The 7880-nt window shown below is 36.4% G+C and overlaps 1 long non-coding RNA gene across 1 annotated transcript; it reads right to left on the bottom strand.

Annotated features, from left to right (window-relative positions):
• Positions 1 to 1171: 1171 nt before the first annotated feature.
• Positions 1172 to 7672, bottom strand: LOC113053079 (uncharacterized). The gene is made up of 3 exons (XR_003277162.1): positions 7218 to 7672; positions 5127 to 5179; positions 1172 to 2326 (listed from the first exon to the last, which is right to left on the bottom strand). It is a non-coding gene; the product is annotated as an uncharacterized LOC113053079 (long non-coding RNA).
• Between the last annotated feature and the right edge of the window lie 208 nt (positions 7673 to 7880).

Below are 7880 nucleotides of genomic sequence, written 5' to 3'. Positions count from 1 at the left end.
TTGTATGTTTATTCTGTTGTGGTATGTATTACTTTGTATTTTTGTTTTGTGCTGACTATCTTGACCAGGACTCCCTGGTAGAAGAGATATTGTATCTCCATGGGACCTTCCTGGTTAAACAAATAAAAAAAAATAAAAAAAATCTGTGGCTTTCTGGTAACGTTACGATTTCACTTCAGCTTAATAATTAAAAAAATACTATGTTAGTTCTGTGACACTGAAAAGGTACTAGTAAGATACACGGTGTGTTTTTATACAGTCTATGGGCAGCCGAAGAGATTGTGGCTCATTTTCAAACAGTCACGGTAGCGATTTTTAAAATTAATGTTAAACGCCTGCATTTCCAGCAATTTCTCGGAAGGAAAATGTAAAAGAGGATTATTAAAGAGAAGTCCTAACTGCTTTTTCGCCGTGTTTTTCACAGTTTTACAGGCTGCCAGAAAGAATCCATCTCTATACGGTGAGCTATTGTTGCTGCTGTTTTTAGAACTTCAAAATTAGTTTTAAATTCATTATTGAGTGATTATTGAAATGAGACTGTAAATTATTAAGGTAATATTTTATTTCTAGATGTTTGTTTGTGTAAATGCTATGTGTGCGGTGAGTTCTGTGCGAGCGGGCAGCAGAGTTGCCATGGAAACGGGAAGTCAACACAAAAACCGTTACTGGCAAGCAGTTATCTCCGTCTCTCGATGCGGTTTACACTGTTTTTAGGTAAGTTTAGTCGCTAAAATCAAACAAATATTACATACAAACAAATTTCTTACTTGTTATTGACATGTTTCAATCAAATCTAGCGCAGCGTTAGTTCAGTCAGGCCATGGAGGCAAGGCTGTGAACAGCTGATGCGGTCAGCTGTCAAATCGCTCCAATCACCACCACTCTCCTATTAGACATGGGACATATATATATATATATATATATATATATATATATATATATATATATATATATATATATATAAAATACAAATTGTTCTGTGATTTCAGGAGGACAGAAAGAAACTATACAGAAGAGAAGTGAAGCTCCATTTCAACATTTCTGAAGGGAGATACTGACTTAGAAATGCAGGTGAACTGAAGAAGCTCATGAAATACATTAATATGCCTTTTTCAGAATATATTTAACCAATTTTAAGAAGTCCCTGACATCAAAACGTAAGTCACACTCAACCTAAAACTAAAAATATAGATTCTGTTATCTTAAGATTATATTATTAGTAGTAGAATCTGTATATTACATATATTATTATAATTGTTATATATTGTTACGTCCCAGGCCCTACTAAGGTGTCTTTTGTGTATGTGCCTTGTGTGTTCTCTCTGTCTCTCTCTCTCTCTCCACCTCTGTGTGTGCACGTGCGCATGCTTGAGGATTGCTGAGTTGTTTGGCGTGAATGAGAGCGATCTTGAGTGAGTTTCTATTTTCTTATTTCTTAAATCTTTATATGCTTTTAGTCGGATAAAAGGCATTTTGTTTGTGAGTGTTGTAAAGCGTTTAGCTGACATTAGTCAGCGTTCTCCGAGTAATGGAGATAAATGCTGGAGACTTTACAAGTATGTCTGTTAGAAATGGGTGTAAATGTATATCTGACCCCACTGTTACGGTGGAAGACTGCTTATTAGCCTTAAGCGCTGTGATCGGTGGGGCAAACATTAGTTCGGCATCTCGAATGAATAACCTGTTGTGTTTTTTCTAAAGGAAGTTCAAATGGTGGACACTTTGATTGAAAATGGTTTAACAATAAATTATACATTTGTGCCTGTTCTACCCCTCAAGTCCAACCAAAAAAGTTTGTAAGAAGCGAAAAATTAGAGGAAATACTTAAAAGACATGGTAAACTAATGAGCCCCATTAAAATGAGTCCACTTGGCTGTAAAAATGCTGAGCTTAAACATGTAATGTCGTTTAGACGACAGGTGATTATGACTTTGAATTTACAGACTGAAGCGCTGAACTCCTCCGTCAAGATGAGCACTGACGGTAAAGATTACATGATTTTTATTAGTTCTGAGACAATGAGATGTTTCACATGTGGAGATTTTGGGCATGTTCGGCAGACTTGTCCTAATAAAAACAGAGTGAATGTAAATAGCATAGCTTCCGCCGCTGCTAATGCAGAGAACAACGGGCAGCCAGATACACGGTAATGATTTAAAAACGGCATCGGTTTCGTCAGAGCTGTCTGTTGTTGAAAACGCTGAATGGAATACCTCACGTGAAGACAGTGATGTGGCAGGTGGCTCAAAACATGATTCTGTCGAGTCAGTTGAGGAGACTGTTGTTAGCAGTGTCAAAAATAGGGTTTCACAGTCAGTATCAGGCCCTAGTGGAGTACAGGCAGATAATGATTGCAATTCTCATAATGAGATAACGCAAACACAGCTTTCCATGACCACAGAATATATTGAGGAGTTTATATAATCAAATATTGACTATGCTATTGTACAGATGCAGACAACTGGTGATGAGAGTAAGTTAAAACAATACTCACTTAAACAATGTAATGATTTTTTGGATTGTACTAAAGGCCTTCGCAAGCCTAAGATTGAGACTTTTTTTCCTGATCTTAAATGGTTTTTGGCATCTGGCACAAAAGTAATGAGAAAAGCTTCATTTGATGAATTTGATAAACCAAAAAGATAGTGTCTTAAGAAAATTAAGAAAAGTAGCGCTGCATCTTTGAGAAGTCACAGTTATCACACACACCAGACGTGTCACATTCAATTCAAGCAGTGGTCTAAAACTGTTTATTTAATCACCAAACGGACATAAGTTTGCTTCAAGAATGAACTGAGGCATATATGAGTTTGTAGTTCAGTGTTTAAAAAAACAGAACAAACGGAAAGAAAACGTCTGATCTGTATTACAGCTCTCTAGCATACAGACTGTATTAGAGTCACAGAAAGACCAACGTTTTGCTGAAAAATGCACAATACAAAATTTATAGCCTAGGGTGAAGTCATTATGTAAATTTACAATGATTTGGGACAAATATAATGTTATTTAATGGAAAACTATGTGAACGGCTGCATTTAAATTCACGTTTGAAGTTTCCCACTCTGTGCAGCGTGCAGTGTCACATGGCAAAACAAATGCAACACGGAAAATTATTTCTCCATGGATTTTTGCCGATAACGGATAGTTCTACAAATCAACTATCGGTGCCGATTAATCAGCAAAACCAATGAATCGGTTGACCTCCATTATAACAATGTGCATGATACAATATTCATCAAATAATAAAGCACTCATTTAATGTCCCTTGACTCGGATTAAAAAGTAATCATGGCCAACAAAATAACTTGTGCTTGGTGACTGTTAGCCACTCATAGCACTCGCAGTTGCAATCTTTGAAATGGTGCATAAAAACTTTGCTGGCCTTCAGTTTAGGTGTAGGTCTCCCTTTCTCAGTTATTCTCTTTTGTCTGCAAAAGAGCACCTTGAAAAAGCATTTTAGTAGATTGGCAACAAGATCTGTTGTAGGCTGCATTTACTTTTCATTGAATTTCACTTTCATACCTTGGAAATCTGTAAATAAAAGGGCGGTCTAACACCGGGGGTAGCACTGGGCATGTCGCTATACCCAGAGGGTGTGCTGTCATTGAACGTCAAAATTTGATTGGCTGATGATTCTGTCACTAATGCTCGTAACAAATCAGATGTGACTTCTTTCAACAAAAGGGTATCACTATCTGTAATGCTGGCCATAGTCTTTTTTTATGTAGGATATTCCAGGTCAACCTCAACTAAACTAATCACAGATAATTTGTGGACATAACACAAATGAAAATGATACCTAAATAATCAATTTAAAACATTTTTCACACAATTTTATTTTTATAGGGCCAGCAGAGAAGGCCTCATACATCATGCATCTCCAAGATGCAAACACAGTTTAATGAATGAAATGTATACAATTCACTACAATTTAAACTAACTGTTTTCTATTTGAATATATATTTAGAGAAGTAATTTATTCCTGTGATGGTAAAGTTGTATTTTCAGCATCATTACTCCTGTCTTTAGTGTCACGTGATCTTCAGAAATCATTCTGATATTCTGATTTGCTTCTGAAGAAACATTTCTGATTATTATCAATATTGAAAACAGCTGTGTTGCTTCATTTTTTCAGGATTCTTTGATAAATAAAGTTTTAAAACAGTACAGTGTTTATTTGAAACAGAAATGCTTGTTTTAACTTTTGATAATTGATAAGACATTGATAATAATCAAAAATGTTATTGAGCAGCAAATCAGTATGATTTCTGAAGGATCATGTGACACTGAAGACTGGAGTAATAAAAATTAGCTTAGATCACAGAAATTACATTTCACAATATATTCACATAGAAAACTGTTGTGTTAAATTGTAATAATATTTCACAATATTACTGTTTTTTACTTCCTTTTGATCAAATAAAGGCAGCATTGGTGAGCAGAAGAGACGTAAAATATCTTACTGACCCCAAACTTTTAACGGTAGTGTATACTACAAATATGATGTTCCACCTACTGAAATGGTACTGTGGCATGTGTATTCCATTCTAAAGAGATGCACGTTCCACAAATATTACATTTACTAAGGGATCACATGAAACACTTCATCAATAAACTGATTTTTGAGAGCATTAGTGGCAGTGTGTCGATTATTGTTTATTGATTGGTGAAGTGTATCATGTGATTGAGCACCTGCCTAAAGTTTTTGGATGTGCGTTTATTAAACCTACTTGTGATTAAATCAGATATATGTAGCAAAATAAGCACAAATGGGTGCAGCAGCAGCTGTGGTGCTTGGCCTGTAGTGAGGTTTATCAAAGTCCACTAAAGGAAGTAGAACTTTTTGGTGTTTTACTTTGAAATAGCCTTGCTAATAATATTTGGGGCTCGGACACACTTTTTTTTTAGTTTAAATTAGATTAAAGTACATAGTTTAGTATTCACACAACACATCTAATAACCACACACTCCAGTTATATGTGATTAAATAAATAATCTTTAGTCTGAAATAATATGAACAGCAGCAGCTATGTTAAACTTTTTTTTTTTTTTTCTGTTTCTTTCTCAGGATGCCCATCCCAAGATTACTAGAGATTACACCAGCTCCAAACTGAATCCAAACTCACTTTTGAAGACTTCAGATGACGCCAGCACTCACAAAAACTACAGACGACGGCGACTGTCCATGAACATACAAAACATTGAACACACAAAACAAATATTTTATATATATATATATATATATATATATATATATATATATATATATATATATATATATATATATATATATTATAACATGCATTTTCTGTAAACCTACTTTGAAATAAGTATTGTGAAAAATGCTATACTTATACAACATTTAACTATGCAAGTACTGTAGCAATGGTTATGGTTTTGTAGTTACTATGGTTTTACTGCAACATTTATAGTTAAACCATGGTGATTGCAGTAAAACTATGGTTGATTTACTATGGTTTTACTGCAAAAGCTGTAGTAAAATCATGGTTAATTTGCAAAAGACTACAATTAATCCCAAATTATCCACTTTTGATCAAAGCATCTGGTAAATGTTAATGTATTTCTACATGTAATATGAAATAAATATTAATAAAGTTGCAACTGTTCTTGAGAGTGGTGTGTAATGTTTTATTATAAACCAGTTCGTGTCGACATCGGCCCAACATATGTGTGCTGTCTGGGCAAATATATATATATTAGGGGTGTAACGATACGCGTATTCGTATTGAACCGTTCGGTACGACGCTTTCGGTTCGGTACGCGGTACGCATTATGTATACCGAACGGTTCGTTGGAGTAATTAATTATATTTGAAAAAAAAAAAAAAAGAGAGAGAAAGAAATATAATGATATGCGTTCAACAAGGTAGCCCAATAACCCAAACAACGTAACAGGCAACGCCCCTGACACTCCCGAAGAAGAAAAAAACACCATCTTATATGTTTATGTTAGGCTACTCAGCAGGCGCTCGCTCACTCAGTACGCGCTGAAGGCTCGTTGCAAAATAGCCAATGCGTTTAACATACCAGAAAAAAGAAGATCCTCCAGTAACCAACAGGTCTGGTGTTTGGGTGCACTTTGGATTCCCTTTAAGCTATAATGGTGATGGCAAGAGAGTGGTGGATAAAAAAACAACGGTATGTCGCATCTGCAACATGACAGGGTACACCAGCGGGATTACAAAAAAAAAAAAAAACAGCGGGAATATCTGGGATATATGCGTCAGTACTATCTGGGAAAAGACGAAAAAAAGGAGAAACATGCACGCAGCAAACTATCCCTGCAGCATTTAGACACTATAGCTTACAGGGAATCCAACCCAAACACCAGACCTGTTGGTTATTTTAGGATCTTATATTTCTGGTCTGTTAAATGCATTAGACATTTTGCAACGAGCCTTCAGCGCGTGCTGAGTGAGCGAGCGCCTTAGGGGCCGTTCACATATCGTGCCTAAAAACGCATGGAAAACGCTAAGCGCGTCTTTCTCCTCCTTTCCAAAGCGCTCGGGCAGAAGCGCTCATGAGGCGTCTGTTTTTGCTAAGCAACAATGACGTGCTCTCTCCATGAGACGCGGAAATTTCAGCGAAGGATAAATGGATTTGCAGCTCTAAAAATCGCTTGCAGTAGCTCTGCTACTAAATTTATTTCAAAATTGCAATCCATATACAACTATGATCAGCTGTTCCTTCATCTTGGCTGAGCTCTCAACGTTGTTACGGGAAAGGATGAAGCTGATTGGTTGGTTCTTGTCACATGACCCGCGGTGCGCTTGCGGCATTCTGAAAAGTTGAGATGTTTTTACATTTTGCTGTATCTAAAACGTATCGAACCGAACCGAACCGAACCGTGACATCAGTGTATCGTATCGAACCGAACCGTGAATTTTGTGAACCGTTACACCCCTAATATATATATATATATATATATATATATATATATATATATATATATATATACATACATAACATTGTTTGTCAGTAGGATTAGGGAGAGATATATAGAAATGTGCGAGAGTTGTTAATACGCCCTACTACAGGCCTGTGGATGGGAACTGTCCTGTTTAAACAGCCCTGCTCTCCTTCTCGTCGCTTTCAGGATACTATGCGAACATCTTTGAGGGGTTTCAGATCTACATACGGTTCGACATGTTCTTATTGATATAATATTACTGCTATGGAAAGTTTTAACGAACTTACCATAACGTGAAGAAGACGTTGAATTCGAATCACCCGAAATGGCGTCGTCATCTGATGTGATTGCTTTCGGTTTCACTTTGAGGAAGTGAGTTCCGCGGAAAAAAAAAAAAAATATGGCGCAGCAACAAAACGGACTGAACGTAATGACGTTGGAATGTTGGAATCCAGGCTACATGCTATCTACGTACCCGCTACAGCAGGCGTAATAAATAAATGACAACAAATAAATCCCCGAGCACTGGACTGTGCAGGGCCGTGCTGAGACAAGGAGGCTGAATCCAGCTTCTTATTCGCAGCTTCTTATTGACGCTATCCGTTCCACCTTAAATGACGCGAACTTCCGCGTTTGCTGGCTTCTTATTGACGCTCAACTTGGGGACCGTGCGGTTTGTCTCTTTTTCGCGTTTTTTAACGGAATTGTGTTACTTTTGTGTCTATTTTCAGAATAAAAGAATATATATATTTTAATGCAAATAACACTGATATATCAGCGAAAATGGACTGTAAAAATATAAGGGCACATAATTAGGCTATAGTATTCTTTAATAATTGTACATGTCATCAGCTCAACTTAGGGACCCTTTTTCTCTTATTTACACTTTTTAGGGACCCTGATTATATTGTAGGCCTATCTATTTTCAGAAAATAATAATACACTATTTT

The sequence above is a fragment of the Carassius auratus genome, chromosome 3 (assembly GCF_003368295.1).
Source record: "Carassius auratus strain Wakin chromosome 3, ASM336829v1, whole genome shotgun sequence".
NCBI classification, from domain to species: Eukaryota; Metazoa; Chordata; class Actinopteri; order Cypriniformes; family Cyprinidae; genus Carassius; species Carassius auratus.
Note: the sequence above shows the minus strand (reverse complement) of the source record. Positions and strands in the feature narration are given on the sequence as shown.